This window comes from Apium graveolens, chromosome 3, assembly GCF_009905375.1.
Source record: "Apium graveolens cultivar Ventura chromosome 3, ASM990537v1, whole genome shotgun sequence".
NCBI lineage: Eukaryota > Viridiplantae > Streptophyta > Magnoliopsida > Apiales > Apiaceae > Apium > Apium graveolens.
Genome location: NC_133649.1, coordinates 139,117,168 through 139,136,731, shown reverse-complemented (window position 1 = coordinate 139,136,731; position 19,564 = coordinate 139,117,168).

Sequence of the window (19,564 nt, the reverse complement as noted above, 5' to 3'; positions counted from 1 at the left end):
AAGGATAAATCCCAGAAAATTAGGGAAAAATCCCAGAAATTAGGGAAAAAATCCAGAAATTAAGGATAAATCCCAGAAAATTAGGGAAAAATCCCAGAAATTAGGGAAAAATCCAGAAATTAAGGATAAATCCCAGGAAATTAAGGATAAATCCCAGAAATTAAGGGAAAAATCCAGAAATTAAGGGAAAAATCCAGAAATTAAGGATAAATCCCAGAAATTAAGGATAAATCCCAGAAATTAAGGAATAAATCCAGAAATTAAGGATAAATCCCAGAAATTAAGGGAAAAATCCAGAAATTAAGGATAAATCCCAGAAAAATAAGGAAAAATCCCAGAAAAATTAGGGAAAATTCCAGAAATTAGGGAAAAATCCCGGAAATAAGGGAAAAATTCCTGGAAATCAAAATAATTCCTAAATAAAAGGAAAAATTCGTTGTAAACGTGTAGGTCGCTCCACACTTTACGGAAAAACGAAACCCTGTAAGGGAACAAATAGACTTAACTTCTGCGAAACCTATTCAATGTTTCCCAAAAGTTGGGGGGCAAATGATAGGGATAAATAAATTATGATTGTATAATTAAATACTGCATTAATTGTACAAGCTGTGGGCTGCTAGGCCCAATAATAAGATGTATAATATTCAGACCAGAAAGGTTAAGCCTGATGGACCAGATCAGGCCTGGTGGAATAAAAAAGGCCCAAAAGCCCTGATTATTAATTAATTTCGTAATTAATTAATAAGGGAGAAATCAGATGTTGAAAAGAGTCCCGATAAGGATATAAATCCTTAGAGATTAGCCTCAAGGGGACCTAAAAGGATAAGGAATCAGCTTCCTACTTCCTAGGACTCCTAAGTCTATCCTAATTCAGAGGCTTGTCCACCAAGTCTCCTATACCAAGTCCAATTCAAGGACCACCAACATCTATATAAGGGGTCTCACCCCCACCAATCAGAACTACGTTTTTTGACTTGATCCTTGGCAATCAGCAAGGTACGTAGGCATCTTGTTAAGGCAGATTGAGTCACGAAACACAAGAGCAGTCAAATCGAGCCTTGGAGCTCACGTTCCTTAGTATTAAATACAGCAATTATATATAGTCGTTTTAATCCATAACACCAATGATGAGCTCAAAAGGGTGATCTTTAGTCCATTTTCTTTGTTGAGGTAGATTAGCTCTAGATGAAGAGGCCTCGTTATTGTCTTAATATATGACTGAGTTTTGATTATAATAAACTCCCCCTGAGTTTGTGAATCTTTGATTTGAGAAAGGGGAACTTTCTGTAGGTGATCTATTTTGACTTTCAGCTTCTCTTAATGTCCCGACGGATAAAGCTGATTGTCTCCTGACGGATAAGGCAGATTGTCTCCTAACGGATGAAGCATTTTATAACTCGACAGATGTTGAATTATGTGCTTCATTAGTTGTATATTTTTCTGCATTATCCTTATTCAATGTTTCTTGATCACTTTCATCATCACTGTCATCACTAATCATCTCCACATTATCAAACTTGAGGCTTTCATGGAAATCTACATCTTGCAGTCCTTCAATCTTTTTGTCATCAAACACAACATGTATTGATTCCATAACAATGTTGGTTCTTAGATTGTACACTCTATATGCCTTTTCCACAGCATATCCAACAAAAATTCCTCCATCTGCTTTAGCTTCAAACTTCCCATGTTGATCAGTTTGATTCCTCAAGATATAACATTTGCAGCCAAAGACATGAAGAAAATTTAGAGTTGGCTTCCTATTCTTGAACAATTGGTAGGGTGTCATACACTTTGCTTGATTAACCAAAGAAATATTCTGAGTGTAGCAGGAAGTATTCACAGCTTCAGCCCAAAAATATGTTGGTAACTTTGATTCTTCAAGCATTGTCCTTGAAGCTTCAATAAGAGATCTGTTCTTTCTTTCCACTACTCCATTTTTTAGTGGAGTTCTTGCTGCAGAAAACTCATGCATAATCCCATTCTCTTCACAAAATGATCTCATCACAAAATTCTTGAACTCAGTTCCATTGTCACTCCTGATTCTTCTTACCTTAAAATCAGGATAATTGTTGACTTGCCTTATGTGATTGATGATGATTTCAATAGCTTCATCTTTATATTTTAGGAAATATGTCCAATAGAACTTTGAGAAATTATCCACAATTACTAGGCACAATCTTTTCCTTGAGATAGACAACACATTGACTGGTCCAAACAAATCCATGTGTAACAATTGCAAAGGTTCTTCAATTGTTGAATCAAGCTTCTTTCTGAATGATGCTTTGATCTGCTTACCTTTCTGGAAGACATCACACAATCCATCCTTAGTAAACTCCATTTGAGGAATACCTCTAACTAGTTCTTTCTTGACAAGCTCATTCATGGTCTTGAAGTTTAGATGGGACAACTTCTTGTGCCATAACCAACTTTCATCTTGACTTGCTTTACTGAGAAGACAAGTAACAGATTCTGCATTATATGAGTTGAAGTCATCTAGATACACATTTCCTTTTCTCACTCCAGTGAGAACCACTTTGTTGCTTCTTTTGTTAGTCACAACACAGGCTTCTGAATTGAAGGTTACTGAATTGCCCTTATCACAAAGCTGGTTGATACTCAATAAATTGTGCTTGAGACCATCCACTAGGGCAACCTCTTCAATGATGACATTGTCTTTTGAAATTAAGCCATATCCCATAATATAACCCTTGTTTTCATCTCCAAAAGTAATACTTGGGCCAGTTCTTACCTTGAACTCAGTGATCAGGGTAGAATCTCCAGTCATGTGCTTTGAGCAACCACTATCCAGATACCAAAGATTCTTTATGTTTCCCTACACACATCAAAATCAAATCAAGTTGATTTTGGTACCCAAGTTTCCTTGGGTCCTGCCTTGTTAGCTTTCTTCTTTGGTTTCTTAGGTTTAATTTCATTTGACTTGGGAATTTTTGATTCATACTTAGTCATTTGAGTTGGACCTTTGAAACCAGTCATTAGAATAGAATTATCATGCATATTTTGATTAACAGGAAAAGGCATATTATTTGCAAACATGTTATTCCAGTAAGGCATGCTAAATGGCATTTGAGGCATATTAAATGTAACATAATAAGGATTAGGTACAAATGGTATATTAGCAAATTGTGCATTCATATTCTGAGTAGACATAGCATTCATAGGCATGGTAGGCATAGCAGTCATGTTGGGAAAAGAGGGAGGTACCGACATAGGAGTAGGCATGGAAAGTTTGCAATTAACAGACAAGTGATTAACATTACCACACTTAACACGGATTTTTCTTGGTGCATATTTATCAGGTGTGTAGTTATTATGCTTGTTAATTCCTACTTTCCCATTTCTATTGTTTTTCTTTTTAGTTTCTATTTAACCTCAATCTTTTCTAATCTGTCATTCAATTGCTTGATACACAGATGACCAACATTGACTTTCTTCTCCTTCTTCACTTGACTTGATTCTCCTAGAACAAAGTTTTCTAAAACTGATCCAAATTTCTCATTCAGCTTGGCAAGCTTAGCTTTGCTCACAGGTTTACTCACAGTGATGGATGTGGCTCTTTGTCACTCGACGGATAATCCTTTTGATTATTCGACGGATGATTTTCATCATCCGTTGAGTCCACATCTGTCAACAATCCTTCAACCAAATTGGATTCCAGCTTTTCCTTACTCTTCTTCCAGGCTGCATCACAAAAGGACTCAATTCCTTGAACTTTAGTGATTTGAGCATGGACATCTCTAGATGATTTCCATGCCTTAATCACTTCATGTCCTCGTTCAAGCTGCTTCTTTAAAATCTCTTCTTTCTTCAAGGACTCGGTTAATTCATCCTTAGCAATCTTACACTCAATTCTCAATTTTTCAAATTCAATAAACTGAGACTCTAGCACATTATTCCTCTCACTTAAAAACAAATTATTTTCTTTAATTTTAGCATTTTCCTTAGTGAGGGACTTAAGTGTAACACGCAAGTGATATAATTCTGTGGACATGTCATTTATGGCATCATTACACTCAGTTTTAGATAAATGTGCTAGGTTAGTGGTGATGACCTGATTACTTGATGAACTTGTTTCTGTTTCATCAGACTTGGCCATCAGGGCTAGATTGACATAGTTTATTTCTTCATCCTCATCCAAACCATCTACAGCCCAGTCATTCTCCTGTGTGATGAAAGCCCTTTCCTTTTGTTTGAGCAACTCAAAGTATTTTTGTTTATATTCAACAGGCTCAAACTTCTTCTTGCTGGAATCAGACTTTCTACATTCACTCACAAAATTCCCTTCCAAGCCACATTTGAAACACTTGAATTTGGATTTATCCACCATGTTTCTACTTGGCTTGGCTGCTCCAAAATTCTTTTTGAATTTGAGCTTGGCAAATCTTCTAGATAGGAATGCTAGATGTTGATCAATATCATCCATGTCATCCTGGCTCAAGTGATCTTCATTTTCAGCTACCAACCCTTTACCCTTGCTTTCACAGACCTTTGATGTAGACTCAACAGCTTCTACCTTCATCTCTTTCTCCTTCTCTAACTCAGCAACTAGTTCTATGAACCCTCCTTTCTTCCTTCCTTTCTCCATCCTCTCATCTTGCTCTATTTCAAGCTTATATGTTTTTAGGTGCCATACAGTCTCTCCAAGGTAAACTCCTTGTAATCCTATGAATTTCTCAATAAGACTATCATTGGCTTCCACTCTTTTGGAAGATATCTAAGGAACTTGAGGTTAGAGACTTTTCTTTGATAGACTCTTTCATGCAACTTCAGAGCATTTAGTAATTTTTGAAATATGCTAAAAATATCAGTGAGAGACTCACTATCTTCACAGTGGAAGTGCTCATATTGCTGAATTAGCAGCTGCATCTTATTCTCCCTTACTTGCTCAGTACCATCACAAATAATCTGGATTGTGTCCCAAACCTCTTTGGATATTTTGCAGTTAATGTGTTATTAAACATATCACCATCAACTCCATTGAACAATATATTCATGGCCTTCTTGTCTTTCCTGACTTGCTCAATATCAGGATCTGACCATTCATGCCTAGGATTGGGAACAGATGGTTCATTGCCTGTTGCAGCTCTCATTGGTACAAGAGGACCTCTCTCTATGCAATCCATATAGGCCTCATCTTGGGAAAGAAAATGTAGGTGCATCTTCACCTTCCAGTGGTCATAATTATCTTTGTCCAGAAATGGAATTTTGACTCCAACATCCTTCTTGCTCATCTTGCTGTTTGTTGTGATCTTTACACTCTTTGTGCTTCAAGAGCTTGCTCTGATACCAATTGTTATTCCCTAACAATACAACAAAAATTACAGAAGGGGGTTGAATGTAATTCTGGATAATTTTTCAAGATTTTAAACAGTTCTTCCTTGATAAATATATAATTGTTTGATTTGCAGAGTGCGAAATGTCAGAGTTAAGTGAATCAAACACAAAGTAATAAAAACACAAGCTTTTAAAAAATTTTGGTGGATTAGAAAGTATCCACCAGATATATATATATATATATATATATATATATATATCGAATGAGAACCCTGTGAAGCTTGAATAGCTCACAGCTGCTTACAAGTTTGAATAACTAAACTTACAGAGAAATGTTACAGAATACAGCTTGAAAATGTTTCTCTGAAAAATGTGTGTGCTTAGTTAATTGTTCTACTAGCTACACTTGGTTTATATATCACCAAGTTTACATGACAATAAGACAAGATAATAAAACAAAACATATCTAGTCTAACTCCATGCTACTTCACTACTTTATTCCAGCATCTTTGAATATCTTCACATTTGCATGTAAATGGTAATGCTTCTTTGTTCTCAAATCCCTGCTTAACAGGCTGCCACATTCCTTTTACAAACATCCAACGCATGTGTCTATGTTGTCACTGTCAACAGATATTTAAATTTAATCATCCGTCGGGTACATGCTTGTCATCCGTCGGGTGGATTTGTTGATCATCCGTCGGGTAGCTTCGTTGATTATCCGTCGGGTAGCTATTTGTCACTTGACTCAATTTCACTTATACAGAATTACAAGACATCTCATATTTATAATTAATCAACCTATTCTGCATATCCACTAGTAGTCAACATGACTCATATGCTCCTACAGAATCTACACAAAGTTGTTTGCAGAAATGTGCTACAAATCTTATTATTACATAAGCTACTCACCCGGTGGATGTCAATTTGTCATCCGTCGGGACTATATTAAATCATCCATCGGGACTATATTTGATCATCCGTCGAGTGCTACAAAATTCACTAAGTTGAATCTACTAAGGTGTTTTGTTTAACTTATAATCAAGTTCACAACATGTTCCTAACAGTTATTGATTCTCGAAGCTTGAATGATTGCTTCCTTTGAAATGAGAAAATCCCTGAGAACCCCGTTATTGATTGTGATGAATGTCGGCTTTCTCCCAAACTATGAATTCTGAAAACCCGGAACTTTTTTTCCAATGTCTTTACATAGCCGTCAAAAGAATACTGCCACCTAGATTAGTTTAATTCAGATATAGAATGACTCAATTAATGTTGATTATGTTGATGTCTAGAACTGCTTATATAGTTACTTGATGAGCATCTTTGCTCATTTATTTTACTTTGATCTAACCATGGCAGTTAAGCAAGAAGATGGTTAGACTTAGGCGCACCTCTCGCAAGAGCGTTCCTTGCGGTCCCTATCGTGTTGTGGGATTTCAGATGCCAGAGCATGTAGATGTTATGTGAGCAAGGGATAATAAGTTGGTGGGAAGTAAATTAGCTAAATCAGATACTTTTGGGTTATTTGTCGATTCCAAGTCGGAATCGAATAATTTGAATTTATTCATCTTTTGGGTTGTAATAATAATATATTTTGGTTGCTAGTTGTAATCTTGTCTCATACTTAATCTTGTTTAGATCCTGTTAGTTTTGGGGTTTATCATATTTTATTATTATTATGTTAGCTTGTTGGTGTTGTGGGTCCTTACTCCTAACCTCGAGTTTGAGGGCGTCACACATGCATTTTCAGAATTTGGCATGCTTTTTGCTAATTTTTATTTATTTTTTAATAATTATTTTTTATTAGCAATATTCAGACATAAAAGATATAATTCTAAAGTATTTACATATATTTGAATATATAAATGAGTATTATGATAATATTTGATTGTTAATATCAACTAAATTTGATTTTATATTCAAATTCACTTTATATTAGTTTAATTATTATGTTTTAAATTTTATAATATTTACTCAATAAATTACATACATTTTGACAAAAATAATTCCTATAAACATGTCTTTCAGGGTCACGTGGCACGTAAAGCCTTACGGCACTCTTTCCCATTGTGGACTCGTAGTACCTTACTCCCTATATCCCATTAAATTTTATACATTACTTTTTGACACGCTTTTCAATGCTTCTTTAAAGCACAACTCCATAATTTTTTTTAATTTTTTATGAATAAAAGTTTTATGTTTAAACTTTTAGTAAAAAAATTTAAAAATATATTATGAAACTGTACTTTATAGAAGTTTCGAAATACGTGCAAATAGTAAATGTATAGAACCTGAGGGAGTATCTCATTGGAAGAAGCGACAGGGGTCCCTCACAAGTCACAACTAAATACTCCAAACTAACATCCATGTTCATAATTTTCTAAATACTCTAAACTAACATCCAAACTAACATACATATATATTATTCAAGAATTTGAATATATTAATAATCTTTATGAAATATTATTCGTCAAATTATATGTTCTGTATATTTTTATGCAAAATATAAATATTCTCTAAGATCTTATAACAAATTGGTCTCCATGAATTAGTTTTATTAATTACACCAATTTTATTGGAGTGTTTGGAACTTCAGCATTTATTGGAGAAACAGGTGGAGTTATCACTTGTCCTTGTGGTACTTCCAGAAACAGGACATATGGAATGATTAGCCTATGAAGGTCAATTTCAGGACTTAATCCTGAATCTTCAACTTGAACATTATCTTGGATAGGAGAGACAGGAGTTGTGATCACTGTGTCTGGAACAGTATTTTTAGATTATGGTGGAGGTGGCAAGGCTTCAATTACTATTGTTCCTGTTGAGATCAGAGATTCCTGATCCCCTTCCTCAGCTTCTTGAGCATCCTTAGATAGAGGTTGTTCCATATGCCTTCCTGCTCTCATTTTCTTTGATCTCCTGGATGGTGGAGGAGTCGCTTGAGCAGCATCAGAACTTGAAGTTCTTTTCCTTTTAAAGACTCCAGAACCCTCAGCTTCAGTTTCCTTCTGAGGAGTTATCTTTTCAGCTTCCATCTCCTTCTGAAAAATGACATTTTCAGCTTCTACTGTCACAGGTTCTAATGCATAAACCTGGACTTGCTCCTCTTCTTCATCAGACTCATCCCTTAGAATCATCCTTCTTCTCCTTGGTGGAGATTTAGGAACAGATTTTGCTTTTGAAGGTTTGGGTCTTGATGTTGTAGCAGATGGTTGTAGGTGAGAGGATTGTGCAGGTTGGAAATAAGTTCTGATGGTAGGCTGTGGTTATGAGGATTGAGCTGGTTGAGTATTTTTTGTAGGTGCTGATGGAGGTTGAGATTGTGCTGGTGCTATATCAGAATAAATGGTACTGTATGTGTGAGGATCAGCATTTACTAAGAATTGTTTAACAGACTGAGGAATTTGGAGGGGTCTTAGTAAAGCCGTCTTATTATCAGTAGATAATAAGTCTGTGAAAGCCCTTTTGTGAAGTTTAAAGGGTTCAATTGTCTCACTAAAGTTTTGAGGTTTATCAGGACAACAGAAATTATAAATAAATTGACAAAATCTAGCAAAATAGACTATATTTCTATCTTCTTTCATCCTATCACCAATAAACCCTAAAACAACACTTGCATAATCAAAATGTGTTTGATTCAAAAGGGCATACCCGATTTGTTGACTCATTATGGGTATAGCATCAAAGTTTGAGCACTTGTTGGCAAAAGCTTTTGTAATACAGTCAAAGAAAAAACTCCACTCCCTCCTGATGTGAGGTCTCTTCAATTGTCCTAGCTTTGCCAAAGACTTCTCATATCCTAGATTTTCCATCATTTCTTGAAAAGCTAGCTCCTCAACTGGTAAATTGAAGGTGCAATCTTCTGGCAAATGTAGTGCTTGTCGAATAGTTGACAAGGTCACCACATGCTCATCCTCCCCTGTTGTAAAGATAATACTTGGGGACCCAGCTTTTCCACCATCATCATAAACACCAGACCGCCAAAACTCCAGAATTTGCTTGCCTGAGAGAACCTGGGGTTGGGCTCAGTGCATAGCCTATTTCACTTCGAGCAAGAAAGTCTTGGACGAAATGAAGTTCTGAAGGAGCCTCGTCCTTAGAAAGAATAGCCATGTAGTTATTAGGAACAAACTTGGCTCTATCATAGATTAGATCTTTGGGTGCCATTTCTGTAAAGACATAAGTGAGAAAATGTGTGTTCACAAGATGTTTGTTAAAATGCCTGTAAGAAAGTCCGTCAGAAAATAGAGAGTAAAAGAGAGAGAGAGTAAAATAAATAAGAGAGTAAGTAAGAGAGAAAGTAAAAGATTTGGGTAATCTTTTGTCTCTAATATTTATACTCTTTCCACTCAACGTCTCTTTTTGGAAGTAAAACAGACACTTTACACCTGTCATCTAGTAAATAGTCAAAGCAGTAGTTAGTGGGCACGGGAAATAAGCATTATTTTTTTGCACACATGCATAGGCAAAAAGCAACACGCAACCCATTAACCAAATGATTATCACTGTTTTTTTCTCACTTAATTATTTTCTGACAAAATATAACCGTTATAGTAAATACTAAAAATAAGTCAAGTAATTAAATAATGCCACATAAGCATCAGAGTTTCCATCAGGATTTGCATCAGAACTTGACTATTATCAGAATTTAACGGTCATCAGAACATGGCTTCTGTACTCAAAAAGTGAATGTCTGTTTCTGTGAATCTTCACATAAATACTGACTGGTTTCTTCAGAGTTTAATCATCAGAACTTGTCCTCAGAATTTATGAAAATAATACTTAACTGTTTGTCAAAATTAACTTAATCACCACAGTAATTTTTATCATTCATATAGAGTGAGAGTGTGTGCATTTGCAAATGATCAGAAAATGAATAAAGTCTGATAAACTTCGGATATCTTAGAAATAAGGCATAACTAAGAAAAATGCTTAAAATCTATCTTTAATTGTGAAGTCTACTATAGAATAAATTTATGCTAGAGTCCACCTCAACTATTTGTGCTCATTTTATGCATCTTTTGACATTCTTTTAACAGTGGCTTCTCAGTGTAAATGAGTCACAACTGCTATCAGAATTTATGCAATTATCAGAGTATTTCTCTAGTAATCAGAGAATGTGAAAAGTCACCAAGAAAAATTTATTTGCTTTTCTAATGCATATAACTTAATACCAGCAATGCACTTGGGTCTTCCCTTTCACATATTTACTCTAGATCTCAAAGAAGTACCTGACTATAATTTTTCTTTTCTTTTGCTTTCTTTAGATAAGTGAGGCTTATCAAACATGTAGTTCATCCTTAAGATTTACTGACATCAGAATTTGACAGATGAGAAGCAATTAATCTAGTTTGTGACTTAGTAATAAGATACACAAAGTAAATTTGACTAAGATCAAAATCAGAGTTTGCTTATGTTATGGATTTCCACATAAATAACTAATTCAAACATGGGATACACAGTTTGTTAAAGACTACTAAGTCAGCATCTAACAAATAATCCTCATTGGATTGAATAGTCACAGAACATTCAAAACACTATCAGAGTATATAGAATCATATCAGACAACAATCAGTATTTAATATAATACAATTTAAGCACAGATTACATGAAGATAAGACAATCTGTAAACACTGATCATAAAGTCTGATGCATGAGAACAAAAACTAAACCGATTTTGAGAAAGAACCTGAAACCATTCCAAGTTCATTTACCATTCTTGTAAAAGTAGCTTCACATAGTGGTTTTATGAAGATATCTGCTAGTTGTTGATCTGTTGGAACAAAATGCAATTCCACTGTACCTTCCATCACATGTTCCCTTATGAAATGGTACCTAATGCTGATGTGCTTTATCATTGAGTGTTGAACTGGATTACCAGTCATAGCAATAACACTTTGATTATCACAGTAATGGGTATTTTAGAAAATTCTAACCCATAGTCCAGTAACTGATTCTTCATCCAAAGAATCTGTGCACAATAGCTTCCTGCAGCAATATATTCTACTTCTGCAGTTGATGTGGAAATTGATTTTTGTTTCTTGCTAAACCAAGAAACCAATCTGCCTCCAAGAAATTGGCAGCTTCCACTTATGTTTTTCCTGTCTATTTTGCATCCTGCAAAATCTGCATCTGAGTAACCTATTAGCTTAAAGTCTGATTCTCTAGGATACCACAATCCTAAATCAGTTGTACCCTTGAGGAACTTGAATATTCTTTTCACAGCTATTAAATGAGGTTATCTTGGATCAGCCTAAAATCTTGCACAAAGACAGGTAGCATACATCATATCAGGTCTACTTGCAGTTAAATATAGTAAAGAGTCAATCATACCTCTGTAGTTAGTAATATCTACTGATGCTCCAGTATCTTTATCTAGCTTGGTTGCAGTGGCCATGGGAGTGAATGCAGTTGAACAGTCTTGCATTCCAAATTTCTTGAGTAAATTTCTGGTGTACTTGGATTGATTTATGAAAGTACCTTCTTCATTTTGCTTGACTTGAAGTCCCAGAAAATAGCTAAGTTCTCCCATTATACTCATTTGATATCTTGACTGCATTAGCTTTGCAAACCTTTCACAGAGTTTGGCATTTATAGAACCAAAGATGATATCATCAACATATATATATGTACCAAAAGTAAGTCATTTCCATGGTTGAGGTAGAACAGTGTTTTATCAATTGTGCCTCTGTTAAATCCACTTTCCAGAAGGAATTGAGCTAAAGTCTCATACCATGCTCTTGGAGCTTGCTTAAGGCCATAAAATGCGTTATCAAGTCTGTAGACATGATTGGGAAATTTTGGATCTACAAATCCTGGAGGTTGTTCAACATATACCTCTTCCTACAATTCTCTATTGAGAAAAGCACTTTTCACATCCATTTGAAAGACTTTAAACTTCTTGTGAGCGGCCTAAGCCAAAAAGATTCTTATGGCTTCCAATCTAGCAACTGGAGAAAATGTTTCATCATAGTCAATACCCTCCTGTTGAGAGTAACCTTTAGCAACCAGCCTTGCTTTGTTTCTTGTAATTATGCCATCACTGTCAGTTTTGTTTTCGAACACCCATTTTGTGCCAACAATGGATCTGTTCTTTGGTCTTGGCACTAGGGTCCAAACTTTATTTCTTTCAAATTCATTTAACTCTTCCTGCATTGCTTTCACCCAATCTGCATCTTGAAGAACTTCTTCCACTTTTTTTGGTTCAGCCTGAGATATAAAGGAATGATAGAGACATTCATTTGATGTTGTTGTTCTAGTTCTGACACCTGCTTCAGGATCTCCAATTATTAAGTCAGATGTATGTGCTTTAGTCCACTTCCTTGCAGATAGAAGTTGATCTCTAGAACTGGATCCTCCCCCATGATCCATGATGTCTCCATCAGCATTTTCTGATGCTCCCCCTGAAGTTATGCTCTCTAAAATTTCAGAATTTGAGTTGGATCCTTCAGGAATTGAAGAATCAGAGTTTCCAGAATTATCAGAATTTGGCTCAGCAGAACTTGATGAATCATAACTTGAAGAACCAGTGACAGGTTTTGATGCTTCTTGAGAGTCTTGAGATGTGGTATGTTCATCAGCTTGCTCCCCCTGAACAGGTGCATTTTTCGTTGGAGTAGTTACCACAGTTTCAATGACATCAGTATTTAACCCGTCAGAACTTACAAGATCAGGACTTAGGTCATCAGAATTTACAGAATCAGAATTTAAATCGTCATTTTCAAATCTCAGCTGATCATGATCATTGAAATCTTCAAGTCCAGTAATCTTTTTATCATCAAAAGAGAAATTGATAGATTCCATGAAAACCCTGTTCTTAAATTATAGACTCTGAAGGCTTTTATGGAAAGTAGATATCCAACAAAAATTCCTTCATCAGCTTTTAGATCAAATTTTGACAGCTGTTCAGGATGAGTCGTAAGAACAAAACACTTGCATCCAAATACATGAAAGTATTTCAGATTTGACTTCTTTTTCTTCACCATCTTATATGGTGTTTTTCCATGCTTGCTTATGAGTGTAGCATTCTGTGTAAAACAAGCAGTCTACACAGCTTCAGCCCAAAAGTAGGTTGGTAGCTTTGCTTCATCAAGCATAGTTTGTGCAGCTTTAATAAGAGTCATGTTCTTTCTTTCTACAACTCCATTCTGCTGTGGAGTTCCAGGTGCAGAAAATTCCTGCTTTATTCCATGCTCTTTGCAGAACTCTTCCATGATTGAATTCTTGAACTCAGTGCCATTCTCACTTCTTATTATTTTAACAGAATCTTTGACCAACTTATCCAGCTGTCTGACATGATCAGATAGAGTAGATGCAGTTTCATTCTTCTTGTGCAAAAAATACACCCAAGTGTATCTTGTGAACTCATCCACTATAACCATAGCATATTTCTTCTTTACAATGGACATGCCATTGACTTGACCAAATATATCAACATACAGTAGGTGATAAGGCTCAAGAATTGAGGATTCAGTTTTGCTTTTGAATGAAGATTTTCTTTATTTTGCCTTTTGACATGAATCACAAAGGCCATCAGGAGCAAATACTGATTTTGACAGTCCTCTCACAAGATCTTTCTTTACTAGCTCATTTATGTTGTTGAAATTTAAATGAGAGTGTCTCTTGTGCCAATTCCAGCTTTCTTCAATTGATGCTCTGCTTTACAGACAGATTGCAAAACCATCAGAATTTGTTGAAAGTCTGGCTTCACATATGTTACCATGTCTGTAACCTTTCAGAACCACTTTTCCTGTTGAATTGCTTACAACTTCAAAGTGTTCTTCAAATAAATCCACATGATAACCTCTGTCACAGAGTTGACTCACACTTAGAAGATTGTGTTTAAGTCTTGAGACAAGAGCTACTGATTCAATTATGACATTCCCAAGATTGATATTGCAATATCCCAGAGTCTTTCCCATGTTGTCATCTCCATAAGAAACTCCTGGGCCACCTTTCTCCATAAAGTCTGATAGTAGGGCTTTATTTCCAGTCATATGTACTGAACATCCACTATCCAAAACTAGGATGTTTTTCCAGTTGCCCTGCAATCACAAAGACCACTATTGGTTTGTTTTAAGGACCCATACTTGCTTGGATCCTTTGGCCTTTTAAATTTGTTAGCATTTGCAGCGAATTTAATTTCAGAGTATGCTAACTTGCTTCTTATCAGACTTTATATAAGACTTTGCATCAGAATTTACACTAGAAGGAATTACACTAACTTTCTTCAAAGAAGGTTTTATTTGATAATAATCATAGTACAAACTATGATATTCCTTACAAGTATAAATAGAATGCCATAAACTACCACAATGAAAACAAGAATTTTGTGGTTTAAACCTAACAGACTGACTCTTAACTTCTGATCTAGGAGGTAAAGAGTTTATATCTTTATTTTTCCTGTAAAAAGAAGTAAGATGGTTAGAGTTTCCACAATTATAACATTTCTTTCTAGGAACATTAGGAACAGGCATATAATTATTGCTTTTATTCACATGTTCCTTTCCATTCCTATTTTTCCTAGCTTCCTTTACCTTGTTCACACTTCTAATCTCTTTCAGCTTATGCTTAAGCTGCTTCTTTGTCATTAAACCTATGTTTACTGAAGCTGTTTTATCCTGTTTCAATTTGTCAAAAGTTGACTTTTATTGGACTTCTATTTTAGAATCATTCATCTTTTTATACTTTGACACATCAGTTTTTGCTACAAATTTACCAGGATTAACTTTAGGCTTATCAGCTTTCTTGGTAAAGTTAGGTTTAGATGACACAATTTCCTTTTCTTCTTTATCATCTAGATAACCTAGACCTTCTTTCCAATTTCCATTTTCTAAGATTTTCTGAGTTGTTCTTCCAGAGTTAGTCCAAGTTTTGATTATCTCCTTTTCCTTTTCCAGTTCAGATTTAAGAGATTTATTCAATTTTAGCACTTCATCTCTAACATACAAGGCCTCATATCTTTCTTTCTGAGTTTGATGGAACATAACTAACTCTTTTTCTAAATAGTCATTTCTGTTTTTAAGAGCAAGACTTTCAGATGTTAATCTTTCATTTGTTAAAGTCTGATCTCTAAAACTAATGAACATGGTTTTCAGATATAATCTTAGCTCAGAAATATCATCAGTATGAAAAGCAAGAGTTGATTGAGGTACCTTTAATTCAGCAGCATCAGTACTGCTATCAGCATTTGCCATCAAGGCATAGTTCACCTCATCTTCAGAATCTGAAGTGTCTGCCCAGTTTTTCTTCTTTATGATAAGTGCCTATCCTTTATCACCATTTCCTTTCTTACAGTCAGGAGAGATGTGGCCTCTTTCACCATAATTGTAGCATTTGACATTTGAGTTGTCTCTTTTGTCATATTTTCCTCCTTTGCCTTCAGATTTTCTGAACCCTTTCTTTTCAGAACTTCCACCTTTCCTGGAAAACTTCTTGCCCTTTCTGAATTTCTTGTAGGCTATCTTTGTGATACCCTTCACCATAAGAGCACACAGTTGCATCATCTCTGCATCAACATCAACTTCAGATAAATTTTCAGATTCTAAATCATCATCATCAGAATATGATGACTCTGAATCAGACTACATGATGAGAGCATTTCCTTTGCCCCTCTTTGAGACAACAACTTTAGGAGATTCCTCCTCAGCTTTAAGAGTAACTGTCTTTGACTTCCTTTCATGCCTTTTGCTCCTTTGATCCATCTCAAGTTCATGAGTCTTGAGTATACCATAAATTTCATCAAGAGTAGTTTCAGCAAGGTCATAGTTGTCTCTTATGGTAGTAGACTTTAAATCCCAATTTTCAGAAAGAGCTAAAAGGAACTTTAGATTTGAATCTTCAAGATCATATTCCATGTCCACCAATGACAGATCATTCAAAAGTTTGGCAAACCTGTCATATAAATCAGTTAATGACTCATCAGCTTTTGAGTCAAAGTGCTCATACTCTTGAGTGAGTATAGTCTTCCTGTTCTTTTTGATTGCATCAGTTCCCTGGCATCTTGTCTCCAAAGCATCCCATATCTCCTTTGCATTCTTACATCCAATTACCCTGTTTGACATGACATTGTCAATTGCACTATGAAGCAGATGCCTTACCCTTGCATCCTTGGTAATAGATGAGATGTCTTCAGTTGTGTACTCACTTTTCTCCTTTGGTATCATCTTTGCTGGTTGATCAGCAACTACAACAGAAAGCTTGGTAGGCTTATATGGTCCATCATTAATTCTATCAAGGTATTTTGGATCTGTGGCTTCCAGAAACATAGTCATCTTTACCTTCCATATAGGATACTCAGATGCTCTCAGTATGGGAACTCCAATACTCTCATATCGACTGTGACTTTGATTATTTTGAGTATCTTGAGTTTTGGTGGGCTTAGGTGGGGTTTGTGTTTCTTCAGACATGATTGTAAACTGGATCTCACTGTTTGTAAATCAACAAAGAGGCTCTGATACCACTTGTTAGGTCACACAACACTATAGAAGGGAGTTGAATATAGTGTTTATACAATCAAATCGATTTCAAACACAAGTATGTAACAGTAATCAAGTATATTCAATATAATAAACTCTGTTACAATAGAACAGTTGTTCTCTCTCAGTGCTGAACAATATCACTAAGAGCTGCTAGGTTACAATGTATAATCTTTCTCGTGAATGATAACACTTATAGTGTAAACCCTAAGTTATGTTTATATAGTACACAGTTACAAGATATCTTCTAACTGATATGGAATATAATTATGTCTCCTAAAATATATCAATCAGATATTATCTTCTACAAGTCTTCTAGTCTTCTAACTCTTCATGCATATCTTCTATTGTTTTGGTCACGATCTTTTCCTGTAAATCAGCTGCATTCCTTATCTGAAGTATCCGTACTTAAGTCCTGATATAAATTCTGACTTCAGTAAGTTCTGATTTCCAATAAGTCCTGATATTAAGTTCTGAAACTAAACACAACAGATTAGACATGACATCTCAAATATATTTAACAATTCTGGGAATAATATTGACATCAAACCCTTTGTCTCAGCATATATGTTCTTTAATGTCCTCTGATTTTCAATGTGGTGTTGTGTCTGACTAGTTGATCCTCCTTTGCTCCCCCTAAGTTGTTGCTGGGATTTCCTGAAAATACTTATCCTTGTTGACTGGCTTCATTGAAATAATGAGTTGTGTTATAAACTGTCATTCCACTGCTTGGATATGAATCATCAATACCATTAATTTCTCCTGTAACAGCTGGGAGCATGGAGTTGTTGAACTGTGCACTTAGAATTTCAATCACCTTCTGTTGATCAACTACAAATGCCCTGTAGGTTGTATACTCCACTGAGTAGCCATGGAAAATATCCTAACTAGTCTTAGCTAGAAATGCCAAGATCTTCAAACAACTGAAAATATTTCATTATTTGCTTTTGTAGAAATTCTCTCCAAACACTTTCAGGTTTCTGTTGGCCATTAACTCATTAGTGGTCTTCATGTATACATCCTGATCAAGGCTTGATCTTACTTGTTGCAAACTGTTTTGACTGCTTCAGCCCTTTGGTATTTAGAAAGTCTTGATTAGCTTGACATTGTCCTTGTTACTTTAATCAAGTTCTTATCCTTCCTTTGTACCACTCCATTCTGACACGGAGTTCCCAGTGCTGAATATGTCTCAGAATATTCTTGATATTACAGATATTAATCAGAACTGCTTCTTGAATTCAGTCCCATTATCTGACCACAAGATCATTTCTTTTACAGTTGCTTCCAACTTGATCTTTTGATACGATTAATCACCATATGTGATTTATTGTCTTGAGAATGCACGAACAACAACTTTGTTTAATAAGAGTAACCATTAATCATCACTAAGGTATATCTTTACTTTAATGTGATATTGTCTTTGACACCTCTTTGTGACATGCCTCACATTTATCATCCTTCTGAATTCCAGATGAGGCAGTCCTCTCACTAACCCCTTTTTACAAAAGAGTTCCTTGAGTTGATGTTCAAGGGTGAGAGCTTCTAATTCCATACCTAAACTTTTGTCAGATGAAGCTTTATAGTAGAAACCATTGACTTCATCTTTCTCGAGATTTCAGTCTAGCCACGAGCACATCTTTCCCTTACTCTAAGAAGAGCAAGCTTCTCAACCTTCCTGTTTCAAATGAGACATTAATCCTTTGTTGAATTGACATTATGTCATTTGATGAAAAACTGTCTGATAAGAGGATTTGTGCCTTGATTCTCCAACAAGAAAGATGCTTCAATATTTATCAGTGACACCATTGATTAGTTGTTATCAGTGATAGCACCTGTTGAATCCATGATGACATTCCTTTTTTCTTCATATCTTGTCCCGTGATGAAAACCTTTGCTGTCATCTCTAAAGATTATTGTCGGAATATCTTTTGTCAATCATATTTGATTGTGAGGCTCTTTCTTTGATCATATGCCTTCAGTATCAATTACCAAGAATACATATGAATCAATTGACCTGTTATGTCCTGCACTCACAAAATTAACAATTCTTGGTACCCAATTTATTAGTTTGGGTCCAGATAGATTAGAGATTTTACTATAAATAGAGATAACAACAACTGCAACCTTATCATGCTAATTCTTATCTTTGACTGACCATTTTCTCCAATTTGATGCCCTTGACAAATTTGTCTCCAGGCTAGGAAAAAATGGTTCCAACCTTACATAAGGAGGACTAGCAGTCTTTGCCCTTTTGTAATCCTAAACATGCTTTTTCTGTAATTAATGCAAGTACTAAGAGATGCATTCATGGTATTGAAAAAAGCAAGCATTGTATTAAGAATACATGACATTCATTTAGAAACATTACGCATAAGAATTAAGAAAGACAGGCATGATATGGAACAAACAGAATTAATAAATAAATCACTAATTCTATTTAGTCAAATCATGTTGATGTATCTCATCTAGATGTCTCAATCCAATTATAAACTAACACATCTTAACAAACAATTCAGATCAAATGGATAAATCACATTGTATTAGGATACAGAAAATAAGCATTAACAAAGGTCTTATATGCTTGAAAATATATATCTCACCAAAGCAATTAATCATGTTCAACAAATATTCAAACATATATTTAAGATCATCTAAAGTAACATGCACAAGTTAAACATCAATCCTAGTTACCAGAAAAATATTCTAGTGAACTAGTTCAGCATTATCTATGTGTGATGCTATCATGCTTGTGCGAGTATTAAACATTTAAACACTAAGATCTTATCATG